Source organism: Ascaphus truei, chromosome 7 (assembly GCF_040206685.1).
Source record: "Ascaphus truei isolate aAscTru1 chromosome 7, aAscTru1.hap1, whole genome shotgun sequence".
Taxonomy (NCBI): Eukaryota; Metazoa; Chordata; class Amphibia; order Anura; family Ascaphidae; genus Ascaphus; species Ascaphus truei.
In genome coordinates, this window is record NC_134489.1 from 112,142,126 (window position 1) to 112,155,129 (window position 13,004).

Genomic DNA, 13,004 nt, shown 5'->3' on the forward strand with positions numbered 1-13,004 from the left:
GCGCAGTGACAGCCCTCGGTTTTGCAGGGGAGTGGGCTCTGCGCAGTGACAGCCCTCGGTTTTGCTGGGGAAGGGGGCGCTGCGCAGTGACAGCCCTCGGTTTTGCAGGGGAGGGGGCGCTGAGCAGTGACAGCCACACACACACATACATATACATATACACACACATACATATATATATATATATATATATATATATATACATATATATGTACCATGTTAGTCGAGCTTAATAATCAAAAATGAATAGACGATACCGTTCTGTGGCTAACGAAATGCTTTTATTTGTGCGAGTTTCGAGATACTCTGATCTCTTCTTCCCGCGGTGTTACAATGAATGAAGCCAAAAAAAGGGTTTTTACTTTAAAACAGTATCTCTTGGAATGTGATCTGTGTATAAAGGCCAACCACAACATAACAATCAAACCTGCGGACAAGGGAGGACCAGTGGTCATAATGAACACCACAGACTACCTGCGGGAAGAGCACAGACAACTCTGATGCAAAGTATTACACCCAACTGCAGGAGGATCCAACTAAAAAATACATGAAAGAACTCAACAGGATCATTAAAACACTCCCGATCCGCACAAGAGAACAAATTCTGGACCTGATACCAGCTAACCCAAAACCTGGCACATTCTACATGCTCCCTAAAATTAACAAAGAGGGTAACCCTGGGTGCCCTATTATCTCTGGATCTGGCACACTTACCGAGAATATTTCTGGCTGGGTGGAGGGCATTCTCAAACCACTTGTCAGGAACACACCCAGATATATCCAGGATACCACCGACCTGCTAAACAAACTGAATGCCATTGGCCCCCTCCCAACAGGAACACTACTAGCAACCATGGATTTAGAGTCACTTTACACTAACATCCCCCACGAGGATGGGATCTCAGCCTGCAGATACTTTCTGGGACCTCAGGAGCCACTCACAGAGACAGCGACTAAATGCATTGAATTTATTCTGACCCATAACTACTTCACATTTGGAAATGACACATACCTCCAGACAACCGGGACCGCTATGGGTACTCGGATGGCGCCACAGTATGCCAATCTGTTCTGCGCAAAACCGGAAAGTGACTTTCTTTCCACCTGTCACTTGAAACCCCTTACATACCTTCGCTACATCGATGACATCCTCCTGATTTGGACCTCTGGTGAACAGGACCTCCTCAGTTCCATGAGAACTTCAATACGTTCCACCCAATCATCAACCTCAAACACACTCATTCCCCAGACGAAGTATAGGTCCTAGACACCACCATTACTATAAAGAACAACCAACTACAGACTTCTGTATACCGCAAACCTACAGACAGAGCCAGCTACTTGAGGGTCAACAGCTTCTACCTGACACACACTAAGCATGCAACCATCTACAGTCAAGCCATACGATACAACCGGATATGCTCCGATACAGCAGACAGAGGCCAGCGGATTACAGCCTTGAGATCGGATTTCATAAACCGTGGATATAACCACAGAATTGTAGACCAGCAAATCCAGAATACTAAGAAGTTATCTCCTTGAATACAGACAGAAAGAGACAAGCGACAGGGTACCTTTGGTGGTCACATATAACCCACACCTAGAAGCCCAACGCAAGGTCGCCAGGGAACTGCAACCCATTCTCCAGGAAGATACAAGACTGCAACAGGTCTTCCCTGAAGCACCCTTATTATCATACAGACAACCCCCTAATCTCAAGAAAATGATAGTGAGAAGTAAATGTCAGGGTTCTGCTCGCCACAAACCAGGGTCGGACCGCGAGGCTGAGGTGGGGTTGTAAAAGCACCGACCTGAGACCGCGCAGGCTGATCCGGATTGCGCAGTTCGTAGTCATATGTCGCAGGATCAGGATTGGAGAAGACAGCGTCGTCGTTGTACAAGCCAGGGTCAGGACAGGAGACATCAGGATAAACATTGTTCAGGCAAGAGTTCGGCAACAGGTAGTCAGGAGAGCCCCGCTTCAGCTTAGGAGCGCGGGGTTGGCCTCTGCGCGAGCGGCGACCATGGCCCATGGTACTGGTCACAGGAGATGGTAGGCAGACCAGAGTAGCACACCGCTTTGCTGCACGGGTGCACCAGTGCTACAGCGCAAGAGTCCTGAGCGGGCTAGGGAATCCTCTGTCTCAGCGCAGGAACCAGGACACGGCCTCTCTAGATTAGGGAAAGAGTAGGCCCCAGGAACCAGGAAGCTGTAGATACACAAGGAAACCTCCGCTTCAGTGCAGGAATCCAGGAGACTGAAGGACACAGGGACGAAAACTCCGCTTCAGTGCAGGAATCCAGGAGGCTGAAGGACGCAGGGACGAAACCTCTGCTTCAGCACAGGAGAACAGGAGTGGACCGCTGCGTGAATATAGCAGCTGGTCACAGGAAACAAGGAGCTGCAGACAACAAGGAGAATACTCCGCTTCAGCATGAGAGACAGGAACAAGCGAGGGCTTGTGGCAGAACAGATAGTGACATCCAGGAAGGACTATGCTCGGCAGGGAGCATTATGGGAAGACAGTACTTAAAGGCCAGCGGGCCAATCCCCGGAGGTGGGTGTGAAGGTACTGCTCCAATGAGTGAATGCAAGTCTAGGCTGCAGTGATAGGCTGCACAGCTGCAATAGATACCAGAGGGAGTGTGTATTGCTTTGGTGAGTGAAACCAGGCTGCAGCAAACATCAGGAGAGGTGCTCCAGGACTGCACTTGTCTACAAGGTAAGGCAACCAGTAAACTGCGGAGCGGATTCCTTACAGTACCCCCCCCTTCACGCGAGACCTCCGGGCGAACATGAGCACACATAGAGTTGGCTGACCGGGAATTGTTGCTGAACCGTCTAGGATTGGGGGTAGAGTCGTGGTCCAGAGACTCGTGGTTACTCCTTAGTGTACCCCCACCCCACGGTGAAAACTGCGGCCAGACAGGACCATCCATGGGTCTCGGAGACATCGAGTTGTCCCTAAAGTTCTTTAGGTGGAAAGGAGATCCGTAAACGAGCAGTTCCTTGGTGAGTACAGTTCTAGGATATGAGATTGATGGAAGAAACATCCTTGGTACATGGCTCGCCTCGCAAAATGTCTTGGAAATCCAGGGCTGTGAAGAACCAGAGAGTTCCAGAGCAGAAACGGTATAAGAACCCCCACTGAAAGCCCAGTCTTTAATAAAGGAACCTGAATCTAGGATCAGCGGCCCTGATAGTTGATCGAATACACCAGGAGGAACTTTGTAACAGAAAAAGTCTTGGCTGACCACTGCATGTTGGAATTTGCGAGGATTTTTTCCTCTAGAAGGCTCCCAGGTAATGGTTAGTAAGGGTATAGGCTGGTTGGAAGCATCTCCCGGTATTGGTATGGAAGGTGACAAGGCAAGCAGTAAACCAGGCATAGGGACCGAAATCTTGGGATACGTACAGAGTATTCCCAACTGAGAGGAAATAACAGGGGCAACCGAAAATTCCGAGGGACAAAACCATGGTTTAGCAGGAGCAGAGAAGCAAACAACAGTAGAGCACTCCAATACTGGGAAATCTTCATTGGGAGATAATATTGTCAGTGAATCAGGAATAGTCCTTGGGATCTTCAAATCAGTAGCTTGAGAAAAAGGCAGAGCCAGGGTAGTGGTGGGAGGGACGCTAACATCAGAAGCTGAAGTCTGTACCTCAGTGACAGGGCCCTGAGAATCAACAAGCAGCAAGTATGAACTATGAAAACTCTTAATGACAGGCACCTTAGGAGTACAAAGAGTCTTCTCTAAAACTGCAATGGCCCTAACCACAGGGGTACCTAACCTGACAAAAACATGAATTGGTGTGTTTTCTAGTGCAAAATCTCTGATCACAGGACTCCTAACCGATAGTGAGGGTGTCTGGGTTTGATTAGAGAAAAAATCAGATGTATTGATAAGTGACTTAGAAACAATTACTGAGGTTCTAGATTTGCTGGACATGTGAGAAAAAATACCCTTTAAGACAGGAGTTTTAATTTCTTCCCAGAGTAACCCCATGTTTGCTGGGGCATGTTTAGACACAGTACTGAGGGACTGGGTTTCAGCAAAGGCAGGACAGCTAAACAGCTCAGATTTAAACCCCAGGACTTGTAATATATGCATGGTGACCTCAGACAGTACTAAGGGAGTGACCACAGATATGCTGATCCCTGGAGAATTAGCCTGGACAGAGAAATCAGGGGGACCCCCAATCAGGATACTCCTTGTAGGAAGAGCTTCAGAATCAGAAGGAGAATCATTACCTCTCAGAGTCTCAAAAGTAGTAAGACACAATTCAGCGAAAAGGGAAACAGTGTGCAAGCTTTTTACTAATCTATATGAAAAAGCGTCACTTTTGGGAGAAAACCGTGCGTCAGCAAACATTCCTGGGAACATAATATGAACCCCAGGAGGGACATACAGACTACTGTATGCTTTTAACCCTAAGCTTAAAGAGGAGGAGAACTCAGACAGTACACGGGGTGAATCATAACTGTACTGGTCTCTGAAGTAGGTATTTGGTAGGGAATGTCTGGGAAACCAGAAATTACTGCAGACTCCATAATGTGGGAACTATGCGCTGAAGCAGGGATCACCGCTATGTGGGCGACAGGCTGGTTCAGCGAAACACCCGGGAGAAGGAACTCTGCGAGCAAGCTTAGGGAAAAACCTGACTCCTGAATACATTTATCAGGAACCAGAACTTTAGCCAAAGTCTCCGGAGACGAAACTGCGGAAACTTGAGCTGAAGCAGGGGATTTATAGCAAAGAATATCTAGGGACTCCGTACGGTTATGGGAATCCCTCAATGCAACCTCTGCTGTCTGACTTGTGGACTCATTCTCTGAGGCTAAAACGAAGGCATTAACTTGGAGGCAGCAAGAATTTACAGGGGTTAATGCAGACAATGCATGAGAGTAAAACTTAGGTAATCTTCTCTCTGTATTAGGAGAGACCAGGAATCTCTCGTCTGAAGCTAGGGGCGTGACCATGGCTGACAGAGAACAGGGATTTACCAAAGGAAACTCAGAGAGCTGCCCCACAGAGGTTAATACAGAAATAACCCTGGGAACAGAACTTAGGGATTCTTTCTCTGACGGGGAAAGCGCACAGGACTGCCTAGCAGAGGTTAAAGCTGGAAAACCCTCAAGAGCTGGAGTGACAGATTCGGAGTTAGAAATAGGGGAACAAAGGGACTTATTCTCTGATAGTAGAACCTTAGTGTTGGCTAGTGAAACATATGTATTCTCCAGGGGAACCTCACAGGACTGCTCGGCAGGGGTTAAAGCTGGAAAACCCTCAAGACCTAGAGAAAGGACTTCTGAGCTAGAAATAGGAGAACTAATGAACTTATTCTCTGATTCAAGAACATTAGTGTTGGGTAGAGCAACATATGTATTCTCCAGGGGGACCTCACAGGACTGATCGGCAGGGGTTAACGAAAACATATCATTGGTGTCAGGGAACCCGGCCATACACTCAGGGCAAGGATCCGTGGTAGACCAGGGATACAGCCAAGCGGCAGCGAAGCTGGCGAGGGGAGGATCCTGTTCCTTTATGCAAATGTCCAATGTCATGGAAAGGATATGGAGTGTTTTTTGGGCATCAGCCAACATGAGGAGAGGGTCCTCTTTTGCTATATAAATGTCTAAAGACAAGGCCAGGGAAGAGAGTTCTTTTTGGGCGTCGTCCAATTCTAAAGGGTACACATTTTCCCAAGTTAAAGGGTAACCAGGAAAGCAAATACAAGCGGCCAGCGATTGTTTTAAGTCCCGGAGGCGGTAAACCTTCATCATGAGATCATTACGGCATTTGTTTTGCAAAGGGGTTAAACCTACAAACACAATCAGATCTTCAATCAGGGGTATTATCTCACATAGAAACTGGTATTCACACTGGGACTGGTTTACAGGCTGGGACAGGCTTTCAGACAGAAACTTACCAACCCTCACCACAGGGCGGTCCGAGTTTGTGCGGCCGAGCATACTGTCAGGGTTCTGCTCGCCACAAACCAGGGTCGGACCGCGAGGCTGAGGTGGGGTTGTAAAAGCACCGACCTGAGACCGCGCAGGCTGATCCGGATTGCGCAGTTCGTAGTCATATGTCGCAGGATCAGGATTGGAGAAGACGGCATCGTCGTTGTACAAGCCAGGGTCAGGACAGGAGACATCAGGATAAACATTGTTCAGGCAAGAGTTCGGCAACAGGTAGTCAGGAGAGCCCCGCTTCAGCTTAGGAGCGCGGGGTTGGCCTCTGCGCGAGCGGCGACCATGGCCCATGGTACTGGTCACAGGAGATGGTAGGCAGACCAGAGTAGCACACCGCTTTGCTGCACGGGTGCACCAGTGCTACAGCGCAAGAGTCCTGAGCGGGCTAGGGAATCCTCTGTCTCAGCGCAGGAACCAGGACACGGCCTCTCTAGATTAGGGAAAGAGTAGGCCCCAGGAACCAGGAAGCTGTAGATACACAAGGAAACCTCCGCTTCAGTGCAGGAATCCAGGAGACTGAAGGACACAGGGACGAAAACTCCGCTTCAGTGCAGGAATCCAGGAGGCTGAAGGACGCAGGGACGAAACCTCTGCTTCAGCACAGGAGAACAGGAGTGGACCGCTGCGTGAATATAGCAGCTGGTCACAGGAAACAAGGAGCTGCAGACAACAAGGAGAATACTCCGCTTCAGCATGAGAGACAGGAACAAGCGAGGGCTTGTGGCAGAACAGATAGTGACATCCAGGAAGGACTATGCTCAGCAGGGAGCATTATGGGAAGACAGTACTTAAAGGCCAGCGGGCCAATCCCCGGAGGTGGGTGTGAAGGTACTGCTCCAATGAGTGAATGCAAGTCTAGGCTGCAGTGATAGGCTGCACAGCTGCAATAGATACCAGAGGGAGTGTGTATTGCTTTGGTGAGTGAAACCAGGCTGCAGCAAACATCAGGAGAGGTGCTCCAGGACTGCACTTGTCTACAAGGTAAGGCAACCAGTAAACTGCGGAGCGGATTCTTTACAGTAAAGTATCCAACAATACAATTGATTGCGGGACAAGACCATGCCAGGACGCAAGATGCAAAACCTGCACAATTCTCCACACAGCGGGCACAATACAAATACCACACAGGAATCTGGAGTACAAAATCAGAGGAAGTTTCACCTGTTCCTCCAGCAATATCGTGTACCTCATCATGTGCATGAAATGCCTAGAGGGCTGCTACTACATAGGTGAGACAGGACAGGGGCTAAACAAGAGAATGAATCTGCATCGCCACAGCATCACACGCGGAACAAGCGACAGTCCTGTCGGCGAACATTTCTCTGACTCTGGCCATAAGATGAACGATCTGAGGGTGGCCATACTCAAAGGTAATCTTAAAACACCGAAAGAGAGACGGTTGCATGAATACAAATATATGTAACTGTTCGGGACACTTAGCGGTGGCATAAACCGAGACCGAAGTTTCATGAGTCATTACTGACACAAGTGAACTCTCTGCCCATGAGTGCTAAAGGCCATGACTATACATACTGCGCTATATGAATGCACACACAGCTGTCTCTTACACATACATATGTACAATGTAATTCCATCCCTATATACCAATAGGGACCACATTGTGTGTAGATATTCTTACAGTAATGCAACACCCTCTTACATTTCTACACCTACCCACACAACTATATACACGTCCACTCCACACACACCTTTTGTAAAGTGCTGTATACTCTGTGAGCGCTTTACAAATGTATATTTACATACACACACTCTTACATCACTTACATTGAGGGACCATTTAACACCTTAAGTCATAAAACGCATATTGCACAGGGGGAGGGAAAGGCTTCAATCACAGATCACATTCCAAGAGACACTGTTTTAAAGTAAAAACCGTTTTTTGTTGCTTCATTCATTGTAACATCGCCGGAAGAAGAGATCAGTGTATCTCGAAAGCTCGCTAAATATATATATATATATATATATATATATATATATATATATATATATATATATATATATATATATATATATATATATATATATATATATAGCAACTGTAAATATATATATATATATATATATATATATATATATATGCAAATACAACTGTATGCTCATCTGCATGTCTTAGGCAGGTCTGCAACCCCGCCTTTCCCCATCATCACCCAGCATACAGCACTTCCACTGCAGCAAGGGATTCTGGGAAATGACATGCAAATGAGCACACAGTGTCACTTTTTGCCTCAAAAACCATTTTTAACATGATTCCCTATAGGCTTAAGCTTGCTGCATGGTCACAGCTTTGAGCACAGCCAGGGTTAAGGTGCATACCCAGAAAACCACTAAGACATGCAGATGAGCATACAGTTGTATTTGCATATTTGCTTTCCTGTAGAGGGTTTTTGTCACTTTTTTTACTCACCATAACTTAACTCAGTATTATGGTATATATATACATATATATACACACATATATATATATATATATATATATATATATATATCACACACACACACACACACACACACACACACACACACACACACACACACACACACACACACACACACACACACACACACACACACACACACACACACATAGTGGATAAGTGAGAACAAGGCACTCCGTCAGGTAGATATTGGTAGGTGCAAATCCTATATAAATCAAATAAGCTATACGATACCGTTTGACCGAATATCAGAGGCAGCACTCCAGAAAGTAGTCAAAAAAAAAATTGTATTTAGTGTGACATATATATTATATATATATACTAGCTGAGAGACCCGGCGTTGCCCGGGATGTAAATGCGTAATAGGTAGTATTATTTATAAATGGTGGAACAATAGGTGACTATTTGTTGTAAAGTTTGGATAATAATGTTGAAAAGAAAGATGGAAGAAAATGTAATACGATGTTGTATAAAAATGGTTTATTGTAAACACACCACAGTACAATGTATATTTTGGTGACATAAGTGATGTGAAAATGTGAGGCGTGTGTCCTGCTAGGGTGTGAGCGTGTGTGAGGCGGCAGGTGGGTGTTCAGTACGGGTGGCGCATGGGTAGTGAGTGCTGGCTGTGGGTCGGGGTCCTGCTAGGGTGTGAGGCGGCGGGTGTGTGGCGAGTGCGGGTGACAGCTGGTCAGTGATATTATTGCGTAGGGGCAGGATGCGGCAGGTGTGTGTCGAGTGTGTGGGGTGGGTGAGAGGCGGCGGGTGTGTGTTGAGTGAGGCGGGTGTCTGTTGAGTGCGTGCGGCGGCTGTGTGGCGCAGGGGTGTGAGCAGTGGGCGGGTGAAAGGCAGAAGTGCGGGTGGGCGAAAGGCAGAGGCAGGAGGGCGGACGAAAGGCGTTGAAGGAGGGGAGGTGAGGTCGGAGGGGTGGTGGGGGGTGGTGAGGGGAGGTGAAGGGGGGCGGAGGGGAGGTCGGAGGGGAGGTGAGGAGGATGGGTGGTGAGGGGGGGGGTGGTGGAGGATGGGTGGTGAGGGGGGGGGTGGTGGGGGATGGTGAGGGGAGGTGAAGGGGGGGGCGGAGGGGAGGTGAAGGGGGCGTGGAGGTGAGGTGAAGGGGGGTGGAGGAGGGGAGGTGAAGGGGGGGTGGAGGGGAGGTGAAGGGGAGGGGTGGAGGGGAGGTGAAGGGGAGGGGTGGAGGTGAAGGGGAGGAGGGGAGGTGTGGAGGGGAGGTGAAGGGGGGGGAGGTGGAGGGGAGGTGAAGGGGGGTGAGGGGAGGTGAAGGCCGCTCACTCACCCGTCCGGCAGCTCCCTCACCCGTCCGGCAGCTCCCTCACCCGTCCGGCAGCTCCCACGTGGAGCTGAGGGGGACTCAGCGTGTTGTGGGCGCTCCCCCGCTGTGTCCCTGGCGCGCGCGCGCTCACTCCGCTCCCCCGCTGACTGTAGCGGCGCCGGGGGGGGGGGTGGAGGGGAAGTGAGTGAGGGAAGGTGAAGGGGGGTGAGGGGAGGTGAAGGCCGCTCACTCACCCATCCGGCAGCTCCCACGTGGAGGGGGGGGGGGTGAAAGCGCGGGAAACAGGAAGAGGCGGAGCCTCCGGGACCGGTGGGGAAGAGAGCGGGAGATGTGCTGCTAACACTGTGAGCCCCGCTAATGTATGTAACACCCCCCCCCCGTGTGTGTGTGTGTGTGGGGGGGGGGGGGGTTGTGTGTGTTTAGTGATGTGTGTGTGTGTGTGTATAGTGATGTGTGTGTGTGTGTGTGTATAGTGATGTGTGTGTGTGTGTGTGTGTGTGTGTGTGTGTATAGTGATGTGTGTGTGTGTGTGTGTGTGTGTGTATAGTGGTGTGTGTGTGTATAGTGATGTGTGTGTGTATAGTGATGTGTGTGTGTGTGTATAGTGATGTGTGTGTATAGTGATGTGTGTGTATAGTGATGTGTGTGTATAGTGATGTGTGTGTGTGTGTGTGCCCTTCACTCCGCCTCAGGCCAATGAGAGGTGTGCGGGGGCGGGCGGCCCAAGGGAGCAATCTCATTGGCCTGGCCCAAGGTCCAATGAGATTGCCGCTAGGGACACGGGGAGGGGCACAGGGAGACACATACAGACCCGGACACATAGGACACTTTCAGAAATATATAGTAGATATATAAAAAAGAAAAAAGTAGCGCCAAAAGGTGAATATTAGTGTACCAATAATGACAATAAATGTGAATATATAGTTGAACTAAAATAATATAACAATTAATAGTGTGCAGCAAGCAGCATTAAACTAGAACAATCATAAGGATAACACAAGATAACATATGAAATATAAAAAGTCAAAAGTCCAATGTCCAAAACCTGTGTAAAGTCCTGACAAATGGCACCAGAACAAATGTACAGATCCCAGGGGTCAACGGCAGCTCTCACATGGAGTAACCAGCTCCACAGCAGAATCTATAGAAAAAACAAAACAGAGAGCGCACGCCCCACAGTGTAACACTGTGACATTTAATGTTGGGGAAGGGTGGATGGAGGGATTAAAAACACTCACAAGGTTAAAATGAATATAAAGCAATTTGTGATATATAATCACCACCAGGCATGTCCAAACTGCAGCAGGGAGTCCAGGATTCGCTGGAATGGGTCACTCAAACAGCGCTGTCCCTCCGGTTCACTCGAAATCCTCCAAAGTCATTTGGTATCAGAGTTTGGCCTTGAATTCACTGCATGTGCTCCCCGGCCGTAAAGGGGCACACAACGTGATGACGTAGTGTCGTAGGTTACGTCCCTGACGCGTTTCGTCGCAACAAATGCAACTTTATCAAAGGGACAGTGAACCGGAGGGACAGCGCTGTTTGAGTGACCATATCCAGCGAATTTTGGACTCCCTGCTGCAGTTTGGACATGCCTGGTAGTGATTATATATCACAAATTGCTTTATATTCATTTTAACCTTGTGAGTGTTTTTAATCCCTCCATCCACCCTTCCCCAACATTAAATGTCACAGTGTTACACTATGGGGCGTGCGCTCTCTGTTTTGTTTTTTCTATATATAAATATAAATATAAATATTTTCTATATATATATTGGCCCCTGTGGTCTAACCAGTCCCCATTACATGGTCGTGTCTGGTGGTGCACCTGTTGGCAACAGGACTCCTGAGTCTCCCGCATGATGGTGTGTGGGGATTGCCCGCCCAGACAGGCACCTGAGGTAGTGTGCTGGGTCCTACCTATATCCAGTGCAGCGCCTCCACCTCATCAGGATCCCGGCGTCCGCTTGGGTATGAGTCTGATGAGGAACTCCTCTGTGGTGCTTCTCTCTGTGCAATAACTCCACACTTGCACACGAGAGTGTTGTTAATCAGGAACATCTTTATTAGTACGGTGGGCCAGCTGCCCTCCACAATGGGGTGTATTCAGCCTCCCATGTTCACCGCACTTCCCTTTGAAAGGTATCTCTTCCCTTAATTGGTGGGTTCCCTATCTCCCCTTTAGGGAGATAGTCCCTGTGCCAGGTCCCTGGTCACAGTCTTATAAGCTGTCTCCTCCCAAGCCTGCACTCAGACTTGCTCCTTGTCTCATAGCTCTTACATCAGCCTCCAACAGCTTTTCTCTGTCTGCCTTGTGCTGCCAGACTCACAGCTCTGCATCAGACTACTGCAACAATGTTGCAGACCTCCATGTGCCTCAAACTGAACAGAGGCAGCACAGCAACAGGAACTCAACTAACTTTAGACAGTGCTGTGTCTTATATCACCTAGGAACAGGCACATCTCTGATGTCACTAACTGTGGACACACAGCATGTTGTCACTTCCTATGGGACATATGACACCTCACCAGGGTGTGAGGGCAAACCTCCATGATAACTGCTGGCATGCCCATAACTTACCAGGCATTACTGTCAGCAGGAGAGATGACTGCAGCCATTTTACAGCATGGTTACATTCTCTCCCCGGTGAATCCCACCGTCCCCGGCTGGGACCTAAATTTGAAGTACCTTTCTTCAGGAAGCACTGTAAAATGGAAAATACACATAATTAGTCACAACATTACAGTACATATCTTCATCATACATAGTAACAGATACATCCTAACGTAGATGTGTCACAACCAGGATTACTCCCTGCTGGAGTATCCATTACTGGTACTACCATACCCTCTTACGGTGGCTTGCGCACAGCATGGTCCACTGGGCTTAAAGCAGCAATGCTGTAACCCTTTGCGCGACACTTCTCATCTAACCCACCAGGATCCCAATCTTCTTCCCCTGATCCTTCCTCCTCATCAGTGCCATATCCCGTATCCTCAGCAGTGGAACCCATCTTAAACTCAATGTCTCCCTCCATGAGGGGCTCAGGGACGTATGGGTATTCCAGGCCATGCGAGTGTTTGTACTTGGCTATAATAGCCCTCTCGGCCCGGCTGCTCCTAGTCAGCTCTGCGTTCCCTGCCCTCCCTGGCAACACCCATGACAGGGGCTCATCTGTGTCCACGGGGTCAGATAATATCCCAGGCCCCATAGGCTCTATATTATGCTGACATATCTGAAACCATCGTTCCTGCATCTCCCTCTTCCTCTGGGCTGGT

General features: G+C 48.6%; 1 protein-coding gene across 1 annotated transcript in view; it reads right to left on the reverse strand.

Annotated features, from left to right (window-relative positions):
* DTX3L (deltex E3 ubiquitin ligase 3L) overlaps positions 1–13,004 on the reverse strand; it is a 37,286-nt gene that overhangs the window by 17,003 nt on the left and 7,279 nt on the right. The gene's annotated exons all lie outside the window — the stretch shown is intronic.